Below are 13,620 nucleotides of genomic sequence, written 5' to 3'. Positions count from 1 at the left end.
GTAAAGTAGTTTGATAGCAGACCTGCATTTCATTAAGTAAATAAAATACTGTTCATGCTACCTTCCAGGGTGCACACTACATTCTCTTTCTTTGAATGTGAATTTGTTACCTTGCCATGGGTTGCCAAATGTATGGGTGTATTGTTGGTCGAGGGTGGATATAGGTCTCAGCCAAAGGAAATATTTCGACAAGGAGACTTGCCAGGTTGCACAACGAATGTCTCAGGCTGGAGCCATTTGGTTCCCTTGCAATGATGTTGGCTCCAGCTTGAGACTTTTTTTGTTGGACAACTGTTGACAATTAATGTCGCCATCTTTTCATTTACCCTCGTCTTATTCAACCCATTGCTCCACGCAGGAGCTGCACTTTCTTTAAGAATAAAAATAATAATGAGCTAAAAGGCTTTGTGCATGGCTGCGTCCCCAAGTGCAAAAATTCGTTTTCAATGAATGACAGAGTTGGTGCCTTTCTTGAGAATTCAATACGAAGTACCAAAAATTAAGCAAACAGACTGGTTATGACGACAAGTAAACATGAAATGATGTGGAGTGCCATTTCTTCATTTCACACCAGGCTTGGGGCCAGCCGGACTTCTTCCTAAAATTGAGAAAATTTTTCTGATTAATTACATATTAAGAGTATTCTCTTCATAACCTAAAAATTAAAAAAACGGTTATTTGGTTATTCATATTTAGTTGGGAACAGCGCGAAGAACACTGACGAAGTAAGGGCGTATACAGTAATGACACATAGTGCTGGCTGACTACAGATTTATTATTAGAACATACAAACAGGTAAGTACTTTGGAATGCTTCCTAAAAGCCATAAAAAACCAAAGCAGGAAGCAGTTGTACGAAATAATGTATGTGCATGAAAAATGCACCTGATCATCGGTTTGCAGATATGTGTGCCATTTACTTGTCAGTTAACAAAACATGTGTTACACTGAAACATTTCTCCTACAATTTGGCAATTCTGTGGGCATTGATTATTGCTTGGGTCAGTTGGTTCCTGTTGTTACTGCTATTAGTGTATAGTGAAGTGTAATGTAGATGGGGAAGTGCTACTGACAACTCCGAACATTGGCAAATTTTGCTGCACCAGGATAATGCACGCATTGTCCTGCTGGAGCAAAACTTTCCAGTAAACTTTCACAGTTCTCTGTAGTACTTTCCCATCTGTCTCGCCTCACACTGTTTCATCTATAGCGCTTCACCATACCATAATATGCGCCACCAACTGACACAAAATTCTACCCTTCTGAAGTTCCTACTGCTACTTCGCACTCGTCACATTCAGGCTGCCAGCCGTACTGAGCGCAATGTAGTATAACTGCATGGACTGGCAGCTCTTGTCATGGATTTACTCTGGTGTAATGGCACCACAGAAGCAAACGAAGACAAAGACATGCAGGACACAAGTGCTTAACCTCAACTCTGGCTTTAATATGAAAACAGACATATACAACACGTAGTGACACGAAGTGACGTTATTAATTCAAAAACAAATTTTTTGTGCAATTTAATTGAGAATGACCGATGCATTTGTCCTTTTCACGCTAATCTGTCAAAGCTTAATTATCTTATGTACATTTGCTCATAATTTCTGGCAACGAGTTTCGAAGAACACTGGAACGAACCACTCTATTTTGCAGTGCATCACAATGTGCGGATGTGAGTTGTTGCACACAAACTTCATTAGCCTCAATCTCAAATTATTACAAGGCGTGTCTATGCAATGCAAGCATGACTGGATAGGAATGGCAGACTGTACATAACCTCCGTTGCACAGAGCAACGCCTGCAAATTGTGCTGCACGCAACAAACAAATTAGTTTGTTTTCTTGGCTTCAGTCTTTTTTTCGCATCAGAGCAAATCTCTCTTCACATGTTTCATACAAAAAAAAAAAATGTTTGCCCGTAGGGACCAGCTACACAATTACTCACGAAAATCCCAAATGCATACGAAACAACTGCAACCACTTCTTTACTTCATCATCTCATTCATTATATTCCCTAGTCATGCCTGATTTAGTTGTGCAAATCCTTTTTCTCAGGCCCTTGTTAGGAGAGTTTTGTGCTGCAACAAAAGGCAGAAGCCAAAAAAAGAAAGAGGTTGGTTGTGGCTTGAAGCACAATATGCATCTAGTGAGCTAGGCCGCAAGCGTTGCGTAGTCTGCTGCCATCACAAGGCCGTGCCTACATCGGACAGATGGGATGTTCTATTAATGCAAAATCAGGGAGATTGAGGCAGTATGAGTCATCTGTGTGAAACAACCCTCCTTCACACAATGGTAAATGCTGCAAAGAATGTGACCGCGGTCCTGTGTTCCATAAAACTTTCGTTGTAGCGAGGTATTATGACCTGACAACACGCAAGGTAATTGTGGTTTGCAACATTTAAAAAGAATGATAAATGTATCAGTGATCCATTAGTTGCACTGCATAATGAATTTCTTTTAACATATATCGTCACATAATGTTTCCACCTGTTATTAAATATTGCGTTTCCTTATTTTAAAGCTTGAAGTGAGATCCGGTGCTTGTGTCATGCGTACATATCTTTCTTCGATTACTTTTCGTGGTGCCAATACACCAGAATTTGTATAACCAAATGGCCACACTGCTTTTGTCGCGTTATAGTGGTGCTTGCAAAGCCTCGCGAACAGCAGCCTATTTGGTCAAAACGTGCTTTTGTACATATGCTTTTCCAAAAAGAAAAGCTGCGAAAAGGTAACAGAATCAACAGCAGTAGGTTAAATCCACTGCAATGCTTTACTTTTCTGCCTTTATTATTCGTTACACCTAAGTGGATAAGCCAGAGTGTGAATGTTACAGAAATGCACCAAATAAGTTGTTGCACTTATGCAAAAATGTTAACGCAACTAAGCATAGATTTATGTGCAATATTAGACACCACTCAGTTTCTTTCCTTCTGACACAAACGTAGTATATCTTATTTTTTGGCATGAAGAAAAGCATATGTAGACCAGGCAATATTTCAATGAGAGCCTTCACGATTAAGCACCACTATGTGACCATTAGGGTACATACACTGTAAATAGTAAATAGGGAAATTCCTGGTTAGCTCAGATCGTAGACCGGCTGCCCCGGAAAGGCGGTGGTCCCGGGTTCGAGTCCTGGACCAGGACGAATTTTTCTTCAACTATGAGGCCTTTCTTTCGAGGAATCCGTATGGGTTTCCTTTGTAGCAATTGCTACTAACGGGTGGATGTCTGATTTTCCCTTCATTCATTGCTTCTCTCCACCTTGCGGGTTTCCGCAGAACTACTACGTCAAACTCTTGCCTTTGCTTTGTGTTGTCGACAAATTCGACTTCGCCCTGCCATCTGCTAGCCGCCTGGTTAGCTCAGATTGTAGAGCGGCTGCCCCGGAAAGGCGGTGGTTCCGGGTTCGAGTCCCGGACCAGGACGAATTTTTCTTCAACTATGAGGCCTTTCTTTCGAGGAATCCGTATGGGTTTCCTTTGTAGCGATTGCTACGAACGGATGGATGTCTGACTTTCCCTTTATTCACTGGTTCATTCCTATTGAGAAATGTTATGCACATGGTAGAAAAATTATGAAAGTAGAACATTTTATTACTTCTCACCCCTCTCAGTTGAAATATCATACAAATGCATAATAGCCATTTTTGCCTTGTTTCGTCTATCTAAGATGGTTTTTTTTTTTCATGCTGAAAGAAAGGCATGTGTTTAAAGAATAAGCTTGGTTGCAACATGTAAAGGAATTGTGTAATGTGACAAAGGTTGCTGAAATCAAAATATATTTGCGATTTCCTTGCGACTGGAACACTCAAAAGGAAAACGACCTTTTAAACAGACTAAGAAAAAGCCACAGCACACGCACGCATACTAAGCCAGGGACTAGTATATCAAACTGATATGAGAAGACTTTCAAAAAAGAATCTTTCCCGGTTTCGTCAAATTTTTAAAACAATGGTTAACACCCAGCCCCACACCTTAAATCTAGAAGAAATAAAGTTCTTAAGTTACTCTGTGTTCTTTCTTGAACCCAACGAATCTGCCTAGAAAAATGGGTCAAGTCTACATCTGTGGCAAGGTGTGAACACGAAACTAGCTTTAGCTGGCTGCAGTGCTCCCTGCGATGAATATTCAGGCAGAAAATTGTTACTCCAATATGACTGTGCCCCCAAGAAAACCAAATGTGGTTGACTACATCAATGCACATGGGAAAATCTTTAGTCCATGCTTGCTGGCACCCTGTCTGTATTGGCCTCTAGAATAATTGTGGCCCCCACGTGCTGTAATCTTTCCATGGCATAGAAAACAACATTGTGTGATACCAGCTGTGAAGTGTTAATCAGTTTAATCAGCAGTTTAATCATGGCAGCAGTTTATTCACAGTTACTTCCAAGTGTTTACATGTTTTAAGCATTGCTTGTGGGCATCTTGGCTCCAAAACAACCTAGACCTTACATCCCAGTCTGGTGTGTAGTGTAACAAAGGCTTTTGTTGGAGCAACTTGATGCTTTTATATTAGTTATTCAGTTGGCATGATCTTTCACAAAAGAGCTATAGGCAATTTTGCCGCAATAACCCTACTGTTTTTATAGCATTTGTCGTGGGGAGTGTGGCGTGCCCCTTTTGTCAGAGTTCTTGCTGAACGACAATTCATTATCAGTCTGTTATATGTGGAACTTGAACAGCTTATATTTTTCTCCTCAATCCACACATCTGCTGCACTTCTGCCAGCATCTCTACGCAGGGTTTTCTAGGTATTCTTTGTGGCGCAAAATACATTTCTTGAAAAAGGACAGAAAAAAGGAAGACAGTGAAGTGCCAAACTACCAACTGCTTAATGACAGCCTGAACAAACGTGTAGAAGAAAATACAACTTCCGCTCATGCGCAGGGAGCCAAGGTGTCACAGAACAACATGGTCATGATAACATACTTTGGATGAAGCACATTTCTGCGGAATATAGTACGATAGATGTATCGCTGACACAATCAAACCCTTTCTTTTTAATATAAAATGCTTCCAACAACTCCCTTGCAGTTCCGTAGAAATGTGCTTTTTTTCCGCATAAATGTGCTTCATCCAAAGTATGTTGTCGCGACCATGCTGCTCTGTCGCACCTAGGCTCCCTGCGCTTGAGCGGAAGTTGTATTTTCTTCTATACGTTTGTTCAGGCTGTCATTAAACAGTTGGTAGTTTGGCACTTCACTGTCTTCCTTTCTTCTGTCCCTTTCAAGAAATGTATTTTGCGCCACAAAGTATACCTAGGAAATCTAAGCACCAACTTGCCCAAGAAGTCCTTTTGGAACATCTACACAGGGTGTTTTGACTGTCATACCAAGTGAGCACACTACAAACCTTGCGTGCATCGTTTTCATGACTCTTTCGATGACCATATTTCGTTTTCAGTGACTTTATCAACTAAGTATCTAGCGGCAGCTTGAACATAGGCACTCATGAGAACTCGCACCAGGCTTGGTCGAATACGTCCAGCACTGCATCACTGAGTAGCGAACCATGCTGTAAGAGTTGGCAACTAAATTGCCACCTTGAGATTGAAACTTTTCCACCTTACAATCAAGGCTTCAATTGCCCAGCCAGCGAGCTGCAGCAAAGGTATGAACTATAGTCATCTAATGTCACATTCTATGTAATAGCGATAGCAGCTGATCTCTCTAGTGGTGGCCCTCAAGGCCAACAGGCGTCCCTTTCTGTGCACGTGCTTGTGTAGGACTAGGCAGATGGTGCCAGTTTGTTCTTCAGCATTAACACTATGTTCACGCTGTATTGGGAACACATTTTCTTACTCAGTGCAATAGCCCTTGAACCTACATAATTGCCACCAAGAGTCCTTTGTCCACCAACCTTTCCTTTGCCATGTCATTTGCTTCTGCCTTGATGTCATGGAGCAACTTCAGCTAGCTGAAGCATTGATGTTGTTTGAGTACCCAGACAGCCTTGCAGTTTTCCAACCTGAACGTTGCTTCATTAAAAGCTGACATCATTTGATCTCAGCAGACAGATCAGAGTTAAAAAAGAACACTCATAAACTTCTTTCAAAGTCATTCTCACCTCGTCAATAATCCCGGGCCTTTTGATGTGTTATTCAGCATTGTCCAAAGCAAGTCGGCTCTTAAAAATCAAAAAAACAACTTTGTGAGGGCAGCTACTGGGCTACCTGTCTCTTCAGCGAGCCTGAAATGTCTCCTAGCCATCAAAGCAAGAGCGCAAAAAAACGACAATGAAAAGTGTGGCAGACAAAATGTTCATCTAAATCCATATGTTTATGGACTGTTACACTAACTGAAAAAGATAGTGGCTTCCCAGTACAGTCTTGATGTACGTAGTTGTTTCGGTCACGAACAAACAGCCAGTTGCCCAGTCCTGCACAAGCACAGGGTAAAGATGCTTACGGATTAAAATTTGTTGAGTGTGCATGTGGTGCAGTGTACCACATTTCATTTTCCTGAGGCTGCAGTACACTGGGAAGACTGGTTGCTACTTCAATAGGAAGCCCTTACAGTATTGCAGCCCTTTGTTCAGATCTTGCTGCAGATTGTATCAAATCTGAATGCAAACTGTTTTGCAAGACACGTCAGTTCAGTTCAAGCAATTAGACCGAGTAACCCAAGAAATACTTCAAGCCTCCAAAACGTTTTAATACAGTCCCTAGTTTAGTACAGGTTTTCGCCTGATGTTTTCGCTTCTACGGTATAATGCTGTGTATAAGGCTTGCTAGGTACTAGTGGTTTGTTGTGCACACTCTCTTGTGTTGCTATAATTACAACTTGTAACAAAGATTTTCCTTCCTCACAAACGTTTTGACACAGTGCCTGTTAGCTCATCTTTTAACCTGTTTTTCATTCGATCTGTGCATTTACATTGAACGTAAACTACAAAATATCAGTACTGAGAATCACAAAAGAACACACCTGCGTAACGATTCTGCCGAGATCGTTGGAGTGGTCAGTCACAGGATGCAACACCGGTAGAAAGGCACGTTGAGGTAAAGCAAAATAACAATCGTTGTAAGATTTGGATCAAAAATTTTATTCTGTGAGGCTTTTGGCATGTATACTAATTACTACATTTGTATGTAAAATAGTTTTGCATAATAGCTGAGCAAGTTTAACGTCTCGCCCTGTGACTGTCAGCCAATGCTACTCATGGCAATGGTGACAAATATGGCACATCCTTTCAAATGGAACTTTTGTGCATTACATGAATTGAACTTAGCAAACATGAGAAGGACCTAAAATGAAGGTCAGAGAAGCCAAGCAAATTTTTAACCATTCTTCTCTATGTTGCTATGAATGTGAAGGTGCCAGCAAATGATGTATTTGAACTGTAGTTTTTAATGGTGCAATACTAGAGAGCACATTTTTGCAATAATAATGTGACAGAGAAGAATGACAGAAACTAACTTAATGAATATTTTTCTAAACTTGCACGAGGGTTTCGTCATTATGCTGATGCACACACCTGCATATCTCTACTGTGAAGTCTTGTTTTGGTTTCCTATTTTATTTTCACATAGTAATTTATATCATACACTTGTCCTGAAATACATCACGTTAGGCTCCTTCAGTATTTTTTTTTTACTGGAACACACATGCCTATAGAGGGCACACACTCAAATACATGCAAAGCTGCCACGGGACTGGCCATTTGAGGTCGACATGTTTGTACAGCGCAAAAGACGAGGACTGAAGGAAGAACACAACAAAGGTGCTGTCACACACACACTCAAGGCACTCTGCGGGATTCTCAGGCTTCTTTCATGCTCTTACAAACACGTTATGTAGCACATATTGAGCCACAGAAAGCTGTACTGGAAAACGTTCACGTTGCACTACAATTTTATAATTGAGACTTTTTATGTAATTATAATATGTGAGTTGATTATTTGATTAAGAATAATTAGGTAATTAGGCAAAATGCAGAAAACCTAAGTATTTCCAAGAGACAGGAAACATTACCTAGGTTAGGTGCAGCTAGGTGGCACATGCATATTTTTTTAAGTTTGCTAAAGTTACGTGGGATAACCTGCATACGTCCCATGGAACATGTGTCACACCAATCACTCTAAGTGATGCCGCTAAACTAGCCATTGCACTTAAAACATATAGGGTAATAAAAGTAAACTCTAGGTAAGAGCATACCAAGACCTCTATTGATGAAAAGGGAAACTGATGGGAGGCGACTGATCTCCGGTTGTGAAGCTGCTTCATCCTCACAGCTGGCAACGAAACGGCCGCAACCACAGTCCTGAAATGAAAGAGAAAAAGTTGACACTACAATGATCACATGGAACACGAAAAAGCTGGTCGCCAGTTTATCTTGGAGAGCATCTGCTGCTACATTAGGTTTTGTATATATGTCAGCTTATTGTTAAACTAAGCTTGCCAAAATTTTATACCTTAATGGCTTTGCTCTTTACAAACTAAAACCTTTGCCTAACTCATACACTTATGCACTACTTAAGCTATGAGATGTTTACTGATCCCTTACAATGAGTGGCTTCTAAGACAAATTATTTCACACAAAAGGATGCATAACTTAAGAGTGTTACTGACATTGAATACCAAGGTATTACCTTTTTATAATAGACGATGGCAGACTTCAAGCACATTTTTCTCACAGATACAGGTTGATCGGTCTGCCTTTCTTTTTTCACCAGCAGTAGAAATTTTGTTATTAATATTCGTGCAATATAGGATGATGCTATGCTGTGTGATATGATCCCGAGTTGAAAAGCGCCACTTTTTTGTGTGAATTTGGCACCTAGAATTCAAAACTGAATATCTGTACCCAATACGCAACGGCAAAGCAGCAAAGTAATTAAACATTAAACAAGTCCAGGTATCCGGTGCACAGCGCCAGCTGTTGAATAACAACACTGCACAAGCATCGACTGTATAGATGTAGCGTAGTATGTGCACGGCAGGCGTAGTGGCGGCCTCCAGCAAAGAACACAGCCATGGAGCGACGCGCCCGTATGAGCCCTCGCCGGCAATTCCATCGCGTAAATTGATATATCCCGTCACGGCACAGGCATCATTTTCTGGCCGCCGAGGTGCCGACGCCACTGGTACTCACCTGCTCCGGGCGCCGAGGTTCAAGTGACGGCGTATCCAGTAATCTGAATCAAAGAAGGCCACTGTTACCGCCAAGCAGTACGCTAACTATAAACTATAAAGCGTTTCTTATACTCTGACCGGCAGTTCATGCGGCGATGACCCGTAGTGCCGTTGGAAGCTCACCACACGCTTTTAATACCACAAACGCGCCGCAGACATTTCACGCCCGTAGATCAAAGTCGACGGGCGCAGGCTCTACATGCTACACGCCGCAGTCGCACACTCCCTGCACAATCAGCGGCGTGGGCGCGAAGAGACACAGACGATAGCACGGAGCGTACTGGCAAATCTGCACAATGCGCGCTTAGTGAGAGACCTACTGCACACAATCGCACGAGCTAGGGGACTGGCGCCGCGTACGCGCCAGCTAGCAGATACCGCGCACAAAGAAGCGCCGCCGGTTCTCGCTCAAATGATCGCTGTACAAACACTCACACACGCGCACCGCAGTAAACCCTTAACGAGCCGCCACATTTTCAGGCCGCGGTTAGGCGGCGAAGCTTAGCTCACCTCGCACTGCACATAACTATTATGGTAGTGGCTTGCGCTTCGGGGAACATGTCGAATGCTCATATCCACCCTATTAAAGACGCGGCACAGTCCCGCATCATGTAAAATTCTAATGTTTAAGTACACTCGCTTGACCTTAAACACTCAAGTCACCTCGATTACGACAAAGCTCGAAGAAACACAGTGATGGCGCAAAATGGTTCTAGACGGCCAACTGTCGCGCCATGTTGTACTGAGACCTTCAATAAGTCATATCAGCGCGTCTGCTCACTTAGAACATATGCACACTCATAGAACGTGCAATCATCGTTCAAAGTCACTTACCGTGGAGTCTTGAGGGTTCAAAGCAGTGTGAAACATCAACCACGGTAGAAGAATGTGCAGCCGCTGACAAATGGCTGCTCGATCGCAGCTTTCAACGTGCGCGCGCGAGCGCTCCGAAGGCTTGTGTTCGTCCGCGCGTAGTTCCGACTTTCGGCGTCCTCTGCAGCACCAAGGCGCGGCCACTCCGAACAGAAAAACAGCGCCGACACACATTGCGCGGGATATTTCAAATCTGACTGCAGAAATAATCCTACTGAAATTGTCGCGCGGCTGCCTGCCTTGTTGGTCACGGCTGAGTTATTCTTTTCTCTATTTGGCTCGTCTAAGATATGGGCGTATTTCAGCACTCCCACTTTCCCGTACGCCACCGTTATTCCTTGAAAACCCCCATTTTACAACCGCAATGGCCCTTGAAATGGGGCCGGGGGTATAATAATGGTTCTAGCTTATTTTACTTCTTCTCGTGGGAGTACTCATTTTAGGCTAGAGGGGAAAAATGGCATATCAACTGTTAAAACGCCCATATGGGCTCATTTGTGTTTACAGTGTAGGACCATTTTTTGGCAAATTACCGGACTTTGGCGGGAAACGCTTGCCGCTAAGCCTACCGAGGTTTAGCATGACTACGGGCGTTTGCGGGCAGCCAGACCCACCCAGCGATAGCGATGCAGCCTGGGCCCGACTCCCGCTCCACGAAATACCCGAATTTTGAGCCATCGACGAGTAGACTTGCCCAGAATTTGCTAGAAGCACAAGAGATGGACGACGACCACCTCGGCGCCTCCGACTCCGAGAATTCGGCGGACGGGGAGATCGAGGACTCCGCCATGCAGGAGCAGCAAGACACAAAGACGAAGCAAATTGGGAATTGGTCATGACCAAACGCCAAAAGTAGCGACAGCGGAAGAACGGACTGAACGCCGCCAGCGCCGGGAAGTCCGCGGCCCTTAAAGGGAAGCTGAAACACTTTTTTAAAAAAAATTAGTTCTCTGCGGCATACTACAGTTTTGAGTCCCCTGAACACGAATATCTCGTTCAAAAAGGGCGGAAACAAGCGCAAGCGGCTGTTTTTTCATGAAAACGCGCACCAGCGCCTCAGGGTATCGCGCGAACGCCGCTGTTGCCCGTGATTGGTCGGAGCCGCTGTGACGTCAGTGGCGGCAGTCGCCGGTCGGCGCCGCCGTTTGAGAGCGTAGCACGCTGTTCTGTTCTGGCTGCATAGCTGAGTTGTAAGCATTATGGAACGTTCTCGCTGTCTCGGATAGCTTGTATTTTCGCCGTACATGTTTGAACCGACAGCCGATACGGAAAACGATGGCGGCAACGACGATGTTGAGTGTGCCAAAAGCGAGAGCGATGTGTACACCTTATCACGCGCTGGAAATCTTAGCTGTTACGTATGCTTTTTTTTTCATGTAGCTGCACGTTCCAATGACGGGAGAAAAAATGCGCTAAAGTGTCACTGGGAACTTGCTGCTGGAAGAATGCCGAAGCACTAACTTCTCATTAGATTGTAAACACGGGTACAATTCCGCGATGTCAAGCACCTTGCCGCTGCTTGTCTGAAGTCCCGTGGTTTTCTGAGCGTTGATACACGATCGCGAACACAAGTGCCGCGTTTCAAAGCGCGCACATGCAGTGCTGCGAGGTACAGTCATGGAAGTTGCTTATCATACACATCCAGATCGAGATGGTCAGGGGGATTATATGTGCAATATTCAGAATATGGTTCGACGACTTTGCGATTGTGGCTCGATCAAGAATCGGTATGCGCGCTCCATGCTAGTGTTGACATAAAGATATTAGGCAGTTTTAGCACCGCCGTGTGGTAAACATGATAACTGCAACCGTACGTCGAATGTCACTAGGCAAGCCTATACTCAAATTTATAACTGAAGTGCAACGCTGTGGAAGCTACGCACGAAGTCCGGTTACCAAAATTTATTACTGCGCGCGTTTCCGTCTATGGTTCGCAGCGTGCCAGCGGCATTTGCTCGCGCGAGCATGCACGTGAAGCTGCCGCGACGGGCTGCAATGAAAGAATGCCGAAAAGAAAATTGATTTAAAAGAACGTGTTAGCAGCCGTATAAGTACACGGATTGTTTCTATGGGTAAATTCTTTTTTTTTTCATTCAGAACTGAGCTTATATATGAAAAGTTTTCTCAAAAATCGGGTCAGGAAACACCGAACTTTTTCTAAGTGCGAACGCAGCCACTGCAAGAAGTATCTCAAGCCTCCACAGCGTTGCACCTGATGTATGAAACGGAGTATAGCAACGCTAGCAACAACGCGTTTCCGCATTTGTCGTAAGGCTATCCGGCTATCGCGGAAATGGTCCGAGCACAGCACAGTTGATTTCGTCGGCACGAACTTATCTCTCGTCACCGCACTGCGCTGCAAGCTTCTTGTGCTTCGGGAACCTGTGAAACACCACATCGTCTCGCCCGCGTGTGTTCGCGCAGCCGATTGCTGCACAGAACGAGGGCATGTTGGGCGCCCTTGGCTGTAGGCACTCACGCAGCACAGAAGGAAAGAACAGTCTACGAAAATCGCAAAACAAACGTGAGCGGCGGCGCAGCAAATGTCTGGTAGCGTCGTTCAGTAAAGCGCAGGACGGAAAGAGGCATGCCAGCGCATGCCAGCACGCCGGTGCGGCAGCTCGGTCCCCGCCAGTGACGTCACTCTCGCCGGTTCTCTCCTCTGGTAACCTCCTCACCCGGCGCTCCGGGAAGCGATGGGGGCGTGTCCGCGGGGGTGATTTAGAAAGCGATTTCCGCCCCTTATATTAACAAAACGAAGAAAAAAATTTCGGAACCGTAAATTATTAGGTCTGTTCTTCCCAATCCCAGCAATTCATGGAAATTGAAAACCGCTTCAGCTTCCCTTTAAGGCGGCCTCGGAGGGGAATCCCCGGCCCCTCCGCCGACAGCTGGCGCGCCAGCTTCCGGCGCCCTGAACAAAGACGGGAAAGGAGCGCAGCAACAACCTAGGCAGAGGCTGCCCCCGCTCCCCAAAGACGATTTTAAGATTATCTTGCGACCGAAGGGACTCTAGTCAAGTCGCTCCAGCAATTTCAAGGAGCCCGGGCCGTAGCCGCGGCATGCAGCAACAAGTTCGAGGGAAGAAACCTGATCACCAGGCTCCGCACAGGATCCAGCATAATAATCGTGAGCACGCCGAACGAGGAGGCCGCCCAGCTCGCGAGGCGCATCACTAAGGACGTATCACATCGAGGGACGCTCATACGACGTGAAAACTTACGTGGCCGCACCGGAAAACACCCGGCGTGGCGTCATACACGGAGTGGACCCCGGAGCGACACCGGAGGAACTGAAAGCCGACTTGTGGACGCGCACACAGGGTGTCACCATCCACAGCGCCCGAAGACTAGGCAAGACCAAGGCGGCCGTCATCACCTTTGACGGACCCATCACACCGAAACACGTCATCTAGTGCGGATACGAGTACAAGTGTTACCGTACCGGCCCACAAGACAAATCTGCTACGTTTGCTGTCAACAAGGTCACCGCTACGACGTGTGCCCCTCACCGGACGCAAAGGCTTGCAAACAGTGCGGGATGCAGAACCCGCCAAACGACCACCAGTGTACCCCGAGATACCTGATCTGCGGGGGCAAGCACGCTA

General features: G+C 45.0%; 1 long non-coding RNA gene across 2 annotated transcripts; it reads right to left on the bottom strand.

Annotated features, from left to right (window-relative positions):
• Positions 1 to 537: 537 nt before the first annotated feature.
• LOC139051954 (uncharacterized) lies at positions 538 to 11,220 on the bottom strand. Of its 2 annotated transcripts, none has more exons than XR_011509628.1 (4): positions 9,975 to 11,220; positions 9,100 to 9,142; positions 8,163 to 8,268; positions 538 to 598 (listed from the first exon to the last, which is right to left on the bottom strand). It is a non-coding gene; the product is annotated as an uncharacterized lncRNA (long non-coding RNA). The 2 variants fall into 2 exon arrangements; XR_011509627.1 differs by having other exon boundaries at positions 545 to 598; positions 6,933 to 8,268.
• Positions 11,221 to 13,620: the final 2,400 nt, after the last annotated feature.

Source organism: Dermacentor albipictus, unplaced genomic scaffold (assembly GCF_038994185.2).
Source record: "Dermacentor albipictus isolate Rhodes 1998 colony unplaced genomic scaffold, USDA_Dalb.pri_finalv2 scaffold_16, whole genome shotgun sequence".
Taxonomy (NCBI): domain Eukaryota; kingdom Metazoa; phylum Arthropoda; class Arachnida; order Ixodida; family Ixodidae; genus Dermacentor; species Dermacentor albipictus.
Note: the sequence above shows the minus strand (reverse complement) of the source record. Positions and strands in the feature narration are given on the sequence as shown.